General features: G+C 40.7%; 1 long non-coding RNA gene across 2 annotated transcripts in view; it reads right to left on the bottom strand.

Moving 5' to 3' along the window:
• The window catches only part of LOC125686248 (uncharacterized), an 82,100-nt gene that overhangs the window by 23,957 nt on the left and 44,854 nt on the right, over positions 1–13,289 (bottom strand). The gene's annotated exons all lie outside the window — the stretch shown is intronic.

Below are 13,289 nucleotides of genomic sequence, written 5' to 3'. Positions count from 1 at the left end.
TAAATATGCTCAATAAGGTTGTTTTTTTGTTTGTTTGTTTTTTTAAACAGGTCTTGCTAATTTTGGCTGTTCAGTATTCCTTAGTAATAAATTATTATAACTGTTACTGTTGTTTCTGGAATGTGCATCTTCTGCCTTTCGTTCTATGCAGAAAAGGCCGCAGAGCAGAAGAAAGTGTGTTATTTTGAGGGGGAGAGGCAAAGAAAGGGACAGTTTTGCAAATGCAAATATTTAAGAACCACACTTAAAAAGCAATAAGGAAAAAAGTTACGTGAAATCTCACTTCTACCCAAGCATCATTATAAAAATAAAGGCACAATGCATGTTTTAGAGCTTTGGTGATAACAAAGTGGAAAAAAAAAAAAAGCCTAAATAATAAAAGAGTTACTTATTGTTTACAGATGTATCTATTTTAATTTGAAATTCTGTTTGATATTTGTTAAAAAACATACACACAAAAACAGAAAGGATATACTAACCACCTCCTCATTGTATTGCAAGAGGCTTACTGCAAGGCTATAATAAAATAATCCAGTTTTCTGTGCAAAAGAAAAAGTGATGAAGTGGATCTACGTTTGAGTAGCAAACAAACCTATCATTTCCAGGTCTGCTCTGTATGTGGAAGGAAGGTCCTGTGTCATGGATACCAGATCAATTAAAGTTTTTAAGCGAATGAAAAATTTTGAAGTCTCCTCTCTTTCAGCTGTAAGATGTAAACTGTTAAGTGCACACTGGAAACACATCTTGTTTGGTTGTTTGCTTCAGTACATGTGGTGAAGGGAGGAAAAACAGAAGAAAAATGAAATACACCCATTCCATCTCCCAGCGTCTCCTCCACTGCTCTCATTAATTGCTCTGTTAAACTGGCTAAAATGTTACTGGGGGTTAATGGCAACGGCTTTTCATAATTGTTCTTCCCTAAACTTCCTCTTACTTGAATTCTAAATAATTCAAAGTGAGAGGAGATCAGAAAGAAGTCATAGGTTAGGGATTATGAGATTACAGGGCACCCGCAGGAGGATGTAATCCCCACCAAGGCCCTGCAGGGGAGATCTCTCACACCAGTCACTGTGACCACACTGAATTCTTTGGGGCTCTCTTCCCCTCAGTTGAGCTCAGGCATTTCTGTACGCCTCATGAGAAGCCTGGTTCCTGTTGCCAGGGCCCAAGCACCATGCTCCCACATGACTAATAGAGAAATCACAGAGATGGGGAAACTACCACAGAAACTCAGTGTAAATAAAAGCAGGAAGTGATGCTTTTCTGTGTGTGCCTACTGGCTAAGCCTGCCATGACAGATTAATTGATCTAATTTCGTATGTTAGAAAGTTTTATTACATGATCTACCCTTACTCGGTGCAGCAGTTAAAAACTCTCAGCTTATCTGAACTATACACAAAGCTGCTGGACTTTTTGCTCACAATATTTACCAGTTGCAATAAAATAAAACTAGTGAGACACAGTTCGAAACACCAAGCTTTCTAGCTTAAATATGGGACATGAAAAATACAGGGTGTGGAAAGAATGCTTATTATTATAGGGCCTGTCCTTTGCCTGAGCTAACACTTTCCCCATAGTTCAGCAATACAACACTGCCTGAAACAGACTCTAAGAATCAGAATCATAGAATCACAAGGTTGGAAACAACCTATAAGATCATCTAGTCCAACCGTCTCCTCATCACCACTGCCACCATGGTTTGGATTGGATGAGACCTCAAAGCCTACCCAGCCCCAACCCTGCTGTGTGCAGGGCTGCCCCCCACCAGCTCAGCTGCCCAGGGCCCCATCCAACCTGGCCCTGAGCACCTCCAGGGATGGGGCAACACAGCTTCTCTGGGCAGCTGTGCCAGCGCCTCACCCTAAGAATGACTCTTCCTGATAAGAGGCTTTCAAGCAGGGAAGGGTACAGTGCTGAAACGGAGTTAAAGTAATTGTGATGAGACTGGGATACTCAGAAGAAAAAAAAAAAAAAAAACCAAAACAAAAAACAAAAAACAAAAAACACAACGCACAAGGCTGTTCACCTGAACTTCAACCTGGTCAGGATATCTCTGGGAGCAAAGATCCCTGAGCAAGCTTTAAGCAAGTTCTCCTGGGTGCAGCATCAGTCAGATTGGAAATACAGAGTTCCCTTGGATGTTTACTGCTCTATATTTTCTAAAGAAATCAAAAGTTATTTATAACTCTGAAGCAGGCCTTTGGAAACACACACTGGGAGCAAGCTATGATATGTCCCATCTTGACTGGGAATGGCACTATGAATTATCTTGGTTTGTGCAATACAACAGAGTCAAATGGCATGCATCATCTATAAGTGCATAGTAAAAGGCAAACAAAGAGGCTTGAAAAAGGAGAGAAAATATTCAAGATCTGATCCAAAGCCCATGATTGTGCTTTCTCACAAAACTATCAGATGTTGAAATACAAAAAAGAAGGGAAAAAAATTATATATATTTACTGTGAAAGAGTAAGATAGGTAACCCCCAACTTACTCCTACAATCTTTCTTTGATGTTTTAGTTATGTCACTGTAGCAAAATCATCTAGGTAATCCTTCCAGTGATGTCCCGTATCTGGAGAAAGGACAGTACTCAGGATTCTAGTTTTGTCATTAGTGTTGTCTCTTTACTGCTTATGCATATAGTCTAGTAGGAGGGGCCTCTGCATACAGGGGTGGGATTTCAAGTAGATGATCTTAAAAGGTCTCTCCCAACCCAAACCATTCTATAATTCTATAAAAACATTTTGCTCCTGTTCCCATTTTGCGTACCCTGAGGCCTCACAGTACAGAATGCACTACAATCTCCATCCAGCACCAGACTCCTTACCTACATCTCCCAAGCAATCAGCTCCTCCAGAATTTCTTTAGGGGAAAAAGAAAATCAATTGCCTGCTGTTCTTCTCTTTGCTTTTTAGTCACATACTTAATTTTTTTTGTTTTCCTCTCATGTTTTTGAGTCACTTCTGCTCATGCCCTGTATTCCTAAAGTTGTTACCCTTTTATGTCCATATCTCCTAATATCCTTATCAGTAGCTAACAGAATTTTGTGGACTTATTCAAGCTGTGATAAAAGCAATATTACTTATCATGCAGCAGCTTAGGGAGAGTCCTCCATCACAGCCAATCATTATGGCTGAAGAGGAGAGAATGGGCCTATATTTTTTTCCATGAGTAATTCAATATCATTACTTCATTTTTTCTCAACTTCCACACTGCATTTACCTTTGTTATCCAGATTAACCACATAAAACAAATACATTCTCAGAGAATTAATGAAATCAACACACAAATGAAATTTACATGCCTAAATGCAGTGAAGTTTTTGTACCGCTTCTACTGACCTCTATTACGTGAAACAGCAGATGCTAAAGTGCAAGTAAGACTGTAAACTTCTAAAGAAAGGAATAAACTCCTCTTCCGTGACTAATACAGACTGTGATCCCAAGTTTTCACTTGGCTCTTCTTCCAAAAGAAGCTACATGAGTTACAAGAAAAATAGACACTATTGAGCCTCCTCAGACCCTGAAATACCTTTTAGCAGGGATGTGCTCAACTGTTTCATCCCTCAGCTCATATTGATAGAAGGGTTGCTATGACCCAGCTGAAGGACTTCACTTGATTTTGTCAAACCTCATGAGATTCACCTGGGCCCACTACTTAAGCCTGTCAAACAGTGATGGTAACCAATACCTCAGGTGTTTGAACTCTACCACATACCTTGATGTCATCAAGAAACTTGCTGAGAATGCACTTAATCCTACTGTAAATGTCATTGATGGACATATTAAAGAGTATCAGTCCTTATACTAAACCCTGAGGGGCACCACTTATCATTAATCTCCATCCAGATATTGAATCACTAACCACTACTCTCTGGCTATGATTTTGCAACCAGTCCTTTGTCCATTGAACAGCCCACCTGTCAAATCCATTTCTTTCCAATTTGGAAAGAAGGATATTATGGTGGACCACAACAAAGGCCTTACTGAAATCCACATAGGTGATATCAGTAGCTGTAACATGATGGGAAGTACAGCAATGACAGCAGAGTAGCAACGACCTAGGCTGCAGCAAGTGAGGATTTGCTTAAATACAACAGCTGCAAACACAGAAATAAAGAAAAGAATCTGCTTACCTTCAGAAAGTATGCAGGGATCTCCAGCAAAACACAGATGCTTCCACTGCCAACATTTAAATGAGTTCTGGGAAGGTGTGGATCCTGACTCTACCCCTTCTGGTCACTCAGGTGCATTACATGCACTTGAGCTCCCTTGGGTTGGTCCTGCCTTGTCATCAAGTGCTCAATCACTGCTTCAAGCCGTGACTTAGCATTTCTGCTACAGCAGCTCTTCCTTTGACCACTGATGCTGTTACACCATCATAGAAGGTTACTTGATTGGTCAGGAAGGATTTGTCCTTTGTGAAGCCCTGCTGATTGTCTTGTATCACCTCCCTCTCTTCCATGTGCCTTAGCACAGTTTCCAGAAGGGTCTCTTCCACAATCATCTCCAGCATAGAGGTGAGGCTGACAGGTTAGTAGTTCCTTGGGTTGTTCTTCTCTTTTTGATAGCTACTGAATGATGTGTGTGTTCTTCATCACACCCATGTGGAAAAGCAGTAATGGGTAATGATCTGTTGGCTGTACCAGGCTAGGGAGTCACTAGGAAACTCCTTAGCCTGGTACAGCCAACAGATCTTTACAGCAGATAATAATTTATCTGTTACAACTTGTGTGTGCAGCAATGGGAAAACCAATCAAGTACAATGAGTAAACTGATGGTTTGGTTACCTCCTTACATCATTGGCTAGTCCATCCATCCATTTAGAACAGCCCTTCTTTTCAGTTATGGCTTAAGTACACAACAACAGCAGAATCTGTAGTGTAGATTAGTACCAGATATTCTCAGAAGTCATCTGTTCACCACTGAAAAAATTCTTCTACCATACTCTTGCTTGCGTTACGCTCAAGATTAATTAAACTTTTTCTTTTATTATAAATAGTAGTAAATACTAACACAGTCAGCTGAACAGCTCAAGTTCTTGCACAATTTGATCTATCAGAGAGTTTTTACTTCGGGAACTGAGCTCCTCATTGTCTGCATTTTGAAATAATTATTGAATTTGGGATAGAGCCATGTGTTTCAATACAATGTCATTCTCTTTATGGGAACCAAAAAAAATTTCTGCTTGATTTCGACAAGTCAACTTTGAATTTCCACAAGTGATGAGAAAAGATTCATTGATATGCACAGATGTCTGTACCTACAAGTCCTCAGTTCAGAACAGAAAACAGATGATGGTTGATATGGCTTCCATTTGAATAAATTATTAATGATTACTCAGGGGAAGTGCAGTGATTTTTCAGGAAGTGATCATTTGACATACATCCCAGAATCCAGCTCCTAACAGTATCTCCGTCTGTTTTCTGTTTAAAATCATACTTTAGAAGAAAATCGTCAGATAGACTGTAATGAGAGCAGTTCAAAATGTTTGAGGTCCTGCATATGCAGCATATGGATAATGACTTACCAGGTAAATTATTAGCATACACTCATTTCTTTGTCATGTACAAAGGTCAAGTGGTCAAACTAATCCAGTTAGATGGAATCTGTTTTCTGTTATACTGGGCCAAAGACTGATTATTCACAAAACAGCTAGAATGAAGCTTCCATCTTCTGCATTCCTCCTCTTTTGGTGTCACACCTAATCTATGTCCAAAGGTACCTACATTTTAAGAATATGACATACGCACATTTAATAACAGAATGGGGACAGAACATACGACTTGTCAGAGATTACAGCCTGTGTGAGTGATTATGAACTATAAACAGTAATTGGTCCTCCTTCCAAAGGACTACAAGGGATGCCTAACAATACCAAAAAGTTGCCTAGTTGCATCACTTTTCAAGCTTGTGGTCTTGCCCTGTTTTAGAGCACAGATATCTTATTGTACTTATTTCTCCTTTTGGGGAGAAAAAGACCCCACCAAAAAACAAACACCTCCCCATGTGTATTAGGATTAATACTGATGGAATAATACCTGCCTATGCTTTTATATGGTTGAACGTTTCATCCTTAAAATTGAGTTGTAAATGAAAAGGGATAGTAACAGATTTCATCCATCTCTAAAAAAAATGGTGTCCACTTGTAAATATACCTTCCAATATTGGAAACAAAGTGCACTTTGAAAGGAAAATGAAAAATGTACTCAACTGAGCTAGAGAAAGGTAATGAGATAGGCAGGTGGAATAAAAGAAAGTCTTATTGCCTCTTTCTTTGCATCCAATAAAAGCAATTTCAGTTGGTCTAATACCAAGGATATAGTTGTACTCCTAGTGCAAATACCATGAAAACAACAGGTAGGAAAAAATATCTACAATCTGTAGCCTCAGGATAAATCAGCCCAAGTAAGAGCAGGACTAAGAAAGCCAAGATTGTGCTGTAACAAAGAACTTCCTGTGAAGCTTGGTTTTGCTGTTACGAAACTCTGCTTTTGCATCAATTCAGAAGATCACTGTGCAAAAGTTTTATGGCAGTAATACATAAAATGTCATTGGTCAATTGACTTTGGTAGAATTTCTGCAACTAAATATATCCACCTATCAAAAGGCAGACACCTGGCCTGCTCAGTGGAGGGAGACCAGCACATGCAAAATATATACACTGCACCCTAAGTTAGGTGCCCAACAGAAGCAGTATGAATCATCTCAGAGAGGTTTTCAATGGTCAAATGCAAAGAGGAGTAATCTTACCCTCATGGTCTACCACAGTATGAAACCTCAATGGGACTTCCCCTATTCACCTACTCTACACTGCCTTAGAGAAAGGTAAATATTTCATTCAGGCTACTTTCATCAGTCAGTTGCTAGCTCCCAGTTTTGCTCACAAACTGGAGGAAGTGAAGCATCTAAGGCATTGGCAGCTTTAGACTTCCAGCTAAAAAACACATTATCCTCCCACAATTCCCAGTGTGAAATTAGGCAAATATATCACTTAGTATCATCCCTTTTTAAAGTAAATTCCAGGCAAGAGAGTGTGTTCAAAACACCTTCTTATAATGAAAGGAAGCACAGCCATGGGACATCTTCCATAAACTACATAAAATCATTTGCATAGTTGTAGTCCTCAAAAAAATGGCTTCACTTCACTGAATGTTTTCAATTCTTCGCTTCTAATGGATGCTTTTCTCAGATCTCTGCTCTTGTTGAAGCGTTTATAAATTAGTCACAGAATCACAGAATGGCCAGGGTTGGAAGGGACCTCAAGGATCAGGAATCTCCAACCCCCCTGCCACATACAGGGCCACCAACCTCCACTTTCAATACTAGTCACAGAACCATAGAATTGTGGGGGTTGGAAGAGACCTCTGAAGATCAAGTCCCACACTTCTGCTAAACCAGACTCCCTACAGTAGGTTACGCAGGAAAGTGTCCAGATGTGTTTGAACATCTGTAGAGAATGAAAGACCACCACCACCTTCCTGGGCAGTCTGTTCCAGTGCTCTGTCACCTTTACAGTAAAGAAGTTATTTCCCATCTTCAGATAGACTGTGTTCCAGATTGTGTTCCAGATTGTGCCCATTGTCCCTTGTCCTGTCGCTGGGCACCACCAAAAGAAGCCTGTCCCCAACAACTTGACTGCCACCCTTTAGATATTTATAAGCATTGATCAGCCTTCCCTTCTCCAGGCTGAACAGTCTAAATCTCTTAGCCTATCCTCGGAAGGGAGATACTCCAGGCCTCCCATCATCACCGTGCCCCTCTGCTGGACTCTCTCCAGAAGTTCCTTGTTTTTCTTGAACTGGGGAGCCAAAAACTGAACTCAGTACTCCAGATGTGGCCTCACCAAACATGGCTGAGTAGAAGGAGAGAATAACCTCCCTCAACCTGCTGGCCACACTCCTTTTAATACATCTCAGGGCAGTACTGGGCTTTTTGGCCACAAGGGCACGTTACAGGCACATGGACACCCTGTTGTCCACCAGAACACCCAGGTCCTTCTCTGCAGAGCTCCTCTCCAGTTGGTCAGCCCCAGTCTGTACTGATGCATGCAGTTATTCCTCCTCTGTGTAGGACTCTGCACTTGCCCTTGTTGCACCTCATCAGGTTCCTCTACACCAGCTCTCCAGTCATCATTCTTGACTTGATTAAAAACATTTGGACAGTCACATTTCTAAAACTCTTTCTTTGTCTTCCATGGGGAACACCTCATTCAGCCATTATCAACTTCATCTGCTTTAGGCAGGTTGATGGTGAACATACAAAGCAAAGCTGTTCCAGTCTGCACAGGATCAGTAGGAAATCTGTGTGCCTCTCCTCTCCACAGGTCCTTCCAAGCCAGTGCTAAGACCTGCCAATTAACCTAGCATGTTATTCTTTTAGTGGCTTTTTGAAATGTCTCCACAAAATATCTCTTTTAACATTGCTTTTCAAAATAAGAAACAACAACAAAACAGGAAAAAACAACTGAACAAACAAAAAATAACGAAACAAAATAAACAAAAAGTTAACATAAGTTATCTTCCTTAAGCTCCAATACTCCTTCCTCTGGAGCAATATTTCCTCTGGGAAAAAAAAATCTATCCCTAGGTTATTATCAGGTGAAATTTAGTCCATTCTCCAAATGCAGTCTCTAAGGGAATCATTGACAATTGAGAGAAAACACACAGAGATGAGCCCAGATTGTTCAAAATGTCAATTTACTCTGCACATGCAGTTGCCTTTCTATGTATGTCAGTTCTTATGAATTTATAGACTCATACTCCTGTAGAGTCAGAGTCATGCTGCCAATGCAGCTTATTAGCCTCCTGCAAGGCTCACCCCTAACACAGCTATTCCTGGGAAAGTGGTAGAGCAAATGTCAGTGAAAGGATGACTCTCGTCTGTTCTTCATGACATTGATCCTTCCCTGTATCCCACTTCCCTCTCTTGGCCACTGAGCTGACAATTACTGCAGACTAAATCTGTGTGTGTGGTGTATGTGAAGAGAGAAAAACGAGCTTGTCTATCAGAGGGAAGGAAAGAGTATAGATTGAGTCATATCAGACATACAAAAGAAGAAAAAAAAAAAAAGAAGGACAGAAATTACCTACAGTGCAGCCATCCCCCAGACTGAGAGCTGAGTGGGCTTCAAGCTGACCCAGCCAGACTCCACACTTTATCAATAAGTTGGATTATCTCTTTCTTGATTATTTCCACTACAGAAGGTATCTGCAAAGTTATCAGGACCCAAATGACTTAATAAGATCACAAAGAGATACAGCTGATAACTGTTTTCTGACAGCTTTATGTCCGCAACTGATGCGTCTTTTAAGAGTTTGGTATTTTTGCAGGCAAGTCTAAAGAGAAACATATGTTGTGCCTTATCGTGTGTGGACTGTAGGTTGGTGCGGGGGAGAGCTGGAGGGGGAGGTGGCAATATGAAGCAAGGGAACCCCTTCTTGTCATTCAGCCTTGAAAGCTTCTTGTTGCCTTGTTAAATACGCTGATAAATGCATATCTCTGCAAAGCTCCAGGAGGACTTCTCATGTTAGGAAATTTTATTTTGCAGACTGCCCTCTAGACAAGAGAAATCTGATTTCTGAACATACACAAAAGGCTCGCTGTGCTTTGTGGGTGTATTGATCTGGCAGCACCACAGCAGCTGTGAGCTCGAATGTCTCTGCTGTCTGCATAATCAGAAACATGCTGCATGCAGGATGCAGCAAGCTTCAAGAGCTTAACAAGCCAGATAGGGGGCCTTCCATTTCCTTTCAGGGCGAACAGCAGGGTAAAGAAGCAGCATATATGGAGAATTATCAAAGCCACTGCAACAAAAAAGAGATGAGGAAATGACTAAAGAAAATTTTAAACCACAAGAAAATCGCTGAAAAATGGAAAGTGTCAGCTTATTCATCTATCATAGAATCACAGAATCATAGAGTCATAAAATGGCCTGGGTTGAAAAGGGCCACAATGATCATCTGGTTTCAATACCCTTGCTATGTGCAGGGTCGCCAACCACCAGACCAGGCTGCCCAGAGCCACATCCAGCCTGGCCTTGAATGCCTCCAGGGATGGGGCATCCACAACCTCCTTGGGCAGCCTGTTCCAGTGTGTCACTACCCTCTGAGTGAAAAACTTCCCCCTAATATCTAACCTAAACCTCTCTTGTCGCAGTTTAAGACCATTCCCCCTTGTCCTATCAAAATCCCTAGCATAGGGATTCATTAACTTTGCAGATCTCATGCAAATTCTGTATGCAGCAGAACTGCAGTCTGAAAACCCAGAACTTCATTTCAAAATAAGTCTGGGTGATTTCATTCTACTGTGTTTACCTTTCTCATATTTTCCATCAGTCATGAAGCCCTCCTGTGTTGAGCAAAGCTTTTTATGGTAGGAAAGAATCTGCTTTGCCATTCTTTATGTTTTTCAAGCACCTTTCACGATCACAGAACATCATATTTTTTGCTAGTGAGTATGTTTATGTGCTGTTTTTATCCTGATTTCAGTACATATGGGTTTTCTCACAATGGCTTTTTGGTAAATGCATGAGCTGACTTTCCACAGACCGCATCTTGATACTTGTACCCGACATTTTCTGAAATGATGGTTTTTCGCTCAGGTTTTGCTGTAACAGTGCACAAAAGAAAGGTGACAGTGCATGGACTATGGCTTTGAGGTTAGTAAGTCATTAACATACGGTCTATTCTTGCAAATGCTCACACGCAGAGCACCTTTAGACGTGAGAAAGCACAAAGAATAGGGGGCACTTCCTCTGCACGACTGTGCAGAATGCCTCTCAGTTTTCTTTTTCCAGGGACATGCTGTGGAGGCAACAGTGAAAACCTGTGTGTTCTGGTCAGAGTAAACGCCGCTGTGCTGATGAAATGTGCTTTTGTTTGTTCCCTGTGCTTACTATTTGTGGATTATGAAAAAAAGTATGGCAATCTCAGTTTGCTTTCTCTTCCAGTGTGTGAGCTTTCTACGTGATCACTGAGCACGCTTTGTTCCCAAGTAGCTACCCTCGCTACACTTTTACAATGCTCAAAATCAATCAGGCTTTTAAAGCAGCTTTTGTTTTTCTTTTGTGTGGTTAAATGTAGAAACTGCTTTCATAATTTTAAATAAATGAAAAGGAAAGATCAGACGAGAATTAAATTAAAACAGCAAGTGGGAGCAAGTAGCTCTGACCACAGTGGTAACATCTGTAAACCAACAATTACCTCTCTTGGTAGCTGTGCAATTACTACAGAAAAGAAACCACTAGTGAAAATGCACAGTAATGCACCACTCTTCCATGATGGCTGGGTCATGGAAAGCATCCATTAGCAGGAATACTCAATCTTATTCAACCAAGAACACCAATGTGAATCAGACCTAACTAAGTACCAGTAAGACATCATCCTTCCACCTTTGCTTTGGTAATTAACACCAGCAATTTAGAAAGATACATGTATTCACCACACAGCTACACAAAACACTCACAATATTCATAAAATAGCCTGCCTTCCCTCCAAGATATAGAAATGAGTCAGTTTAAAATGCATTTTCAAGCCTTAAATACCAAAGCTGTGGCTGTCAGCCACAGAGCTCTTTCAAGCTAACAAACAGGACCTTCTCCAGTAAGTTGCAGAGATCACAAAGCCAACTTATTAAACTTTTCTCTAGTTATTGAGCTGGAAAACACTGCCATTATTAAAGACCTTTCTTTAACAGGCAAGGTATATGTAAGGCAGAGGGCTCCACATCTCCAGGAGACAACATATTTAGAACTAACTCTGACAGCTTTGAACATGACAAATGCCAAACCTTTGTTGTCCCCATCTCAGAAACTAGATATTAGAATATCACTTCCTCCAATCAAGAGCTACAGAAGGGTAGCAAAGCCAAAAGTCTTCTTCATACCTACAAGAGAACTCTCAAACTAAGGCAGGTTGGTTTTTCCTGCAAAGAGGAAACTGTGTGTCTCCATCAGCTCATTATGGAAGTCAGGTATTTGCTTCAGAAGGCCTGCTGCACAAAATGTCAAAAAGTGTCTGGATCTCATTCCAAGCTCTGTTTTACCTCTGCTAAAGGAAAAGCAGCACTGACTACGGAAAAAAAAACTTTTGTGTTTTACACATTCTCATGCATGCCCATGCTGCATCTAAATGGATGCAAACTCTCATTGCAAAAGTGCATGAAACAATTCACCAGTTCAGCTGGATTGGGTTGATGATACACGAATAAACTGTACTACAGTTTCTCCTCTCTCATAAAACTGGAGTACAGGTAGTCCTAGGCAAAGCTAATGGAGGGATGTCTCCAGCCCTCTCAGTTCTTCCACTTCTCTCTGATTAGCTTGAGCCAATGTGGTTGCAATAGATATCTATTTACTTAAGACATGGTTTCGTTTCTTGTTCTTTACTATTCCTTTCTCTTTTTTTCCCTAAAGACCTTAGGCTAGTTTTTATCTGTTTCTCATGATCTGCACTTCTTTTGTTCACATCTCAGCATCTGTTGTGTCCTCACACAAGCACACATTAAGCTCTTCCTCCCACAGTATTGTAAGTTAAGACTCTTGCCTTCCAAAGCTTTCTCAAGGTTGCAGCTCATATAAATGCAAAATATCAGACAAAGCTGAAGACTGTGCTCTCTTCTTAACTGGCTGTTTTTATCAAGGCCTTCCAGGTCAGTTGAATTCAGAATTTCTTTGCCAAACTTAGGACCTGGTCACAATTCCTTATAGCCAATTATGACTCATCAGCTAGGTCATACCTTTCAGGTAGTGGCAAATGATATGAATGTAATTAATCTAAGTTATGCCCCGTGGGCCTTATCCCTAAAGACTTCGGTGAGAACTTGACAGAGCCATTATTTAACAGTGCAGTCATGGATTCTTAATATAATTCTGGCTTATTAATTAATGAACGATGTAAATCACATTCAATATAATGATGGGGTAGCCTTAAATCAAATCAGTGTGGAGGTCAAGAAAGGAAGGTGAACATACTGAGGGGTTTTGCAATCTTTATGCAGGAGCATCTTCTCCTTCTCATCTTCTTTGACCTGACTAGTTCACACAGAGCATTGGCCAACTGGCAGGATCATCTCTGCAAGAAAATAGCATTAATTTCCTCTGACTTCAGAGAATGACTAAGAACCCCTGGAACAACCTGCAGTAGTACTATCAGAAGCCACTCTTTTCTTCTCCAAATAGCAAATGAATAGCATTCATTGTATGTCTGAACACCTGGGCTTGAAGAGGATCTGGCAAGGAGAAAGCTTTCTCTTGAAGGTTATTGCTCAGCCTAGTGCTGACAGTTTA

This window comes from Lagopus muta, chromosome 1 (assembly GCF_023343835.1).
Source record: "Lagopus muta isolate bLagMut1 chromosome 1, bLagMut1 primary, whole genome shotgun sequence".
NCBI lineage: Eukaryota > Metazoa > Chordata > Aves > Galliformes > Phasianidae > Lagopus > Lagopus muta.
Note: the sequence above shows the minus strand (reverse complement) of the source record. Positions and strands in the feature narration are given on the sequence as shown.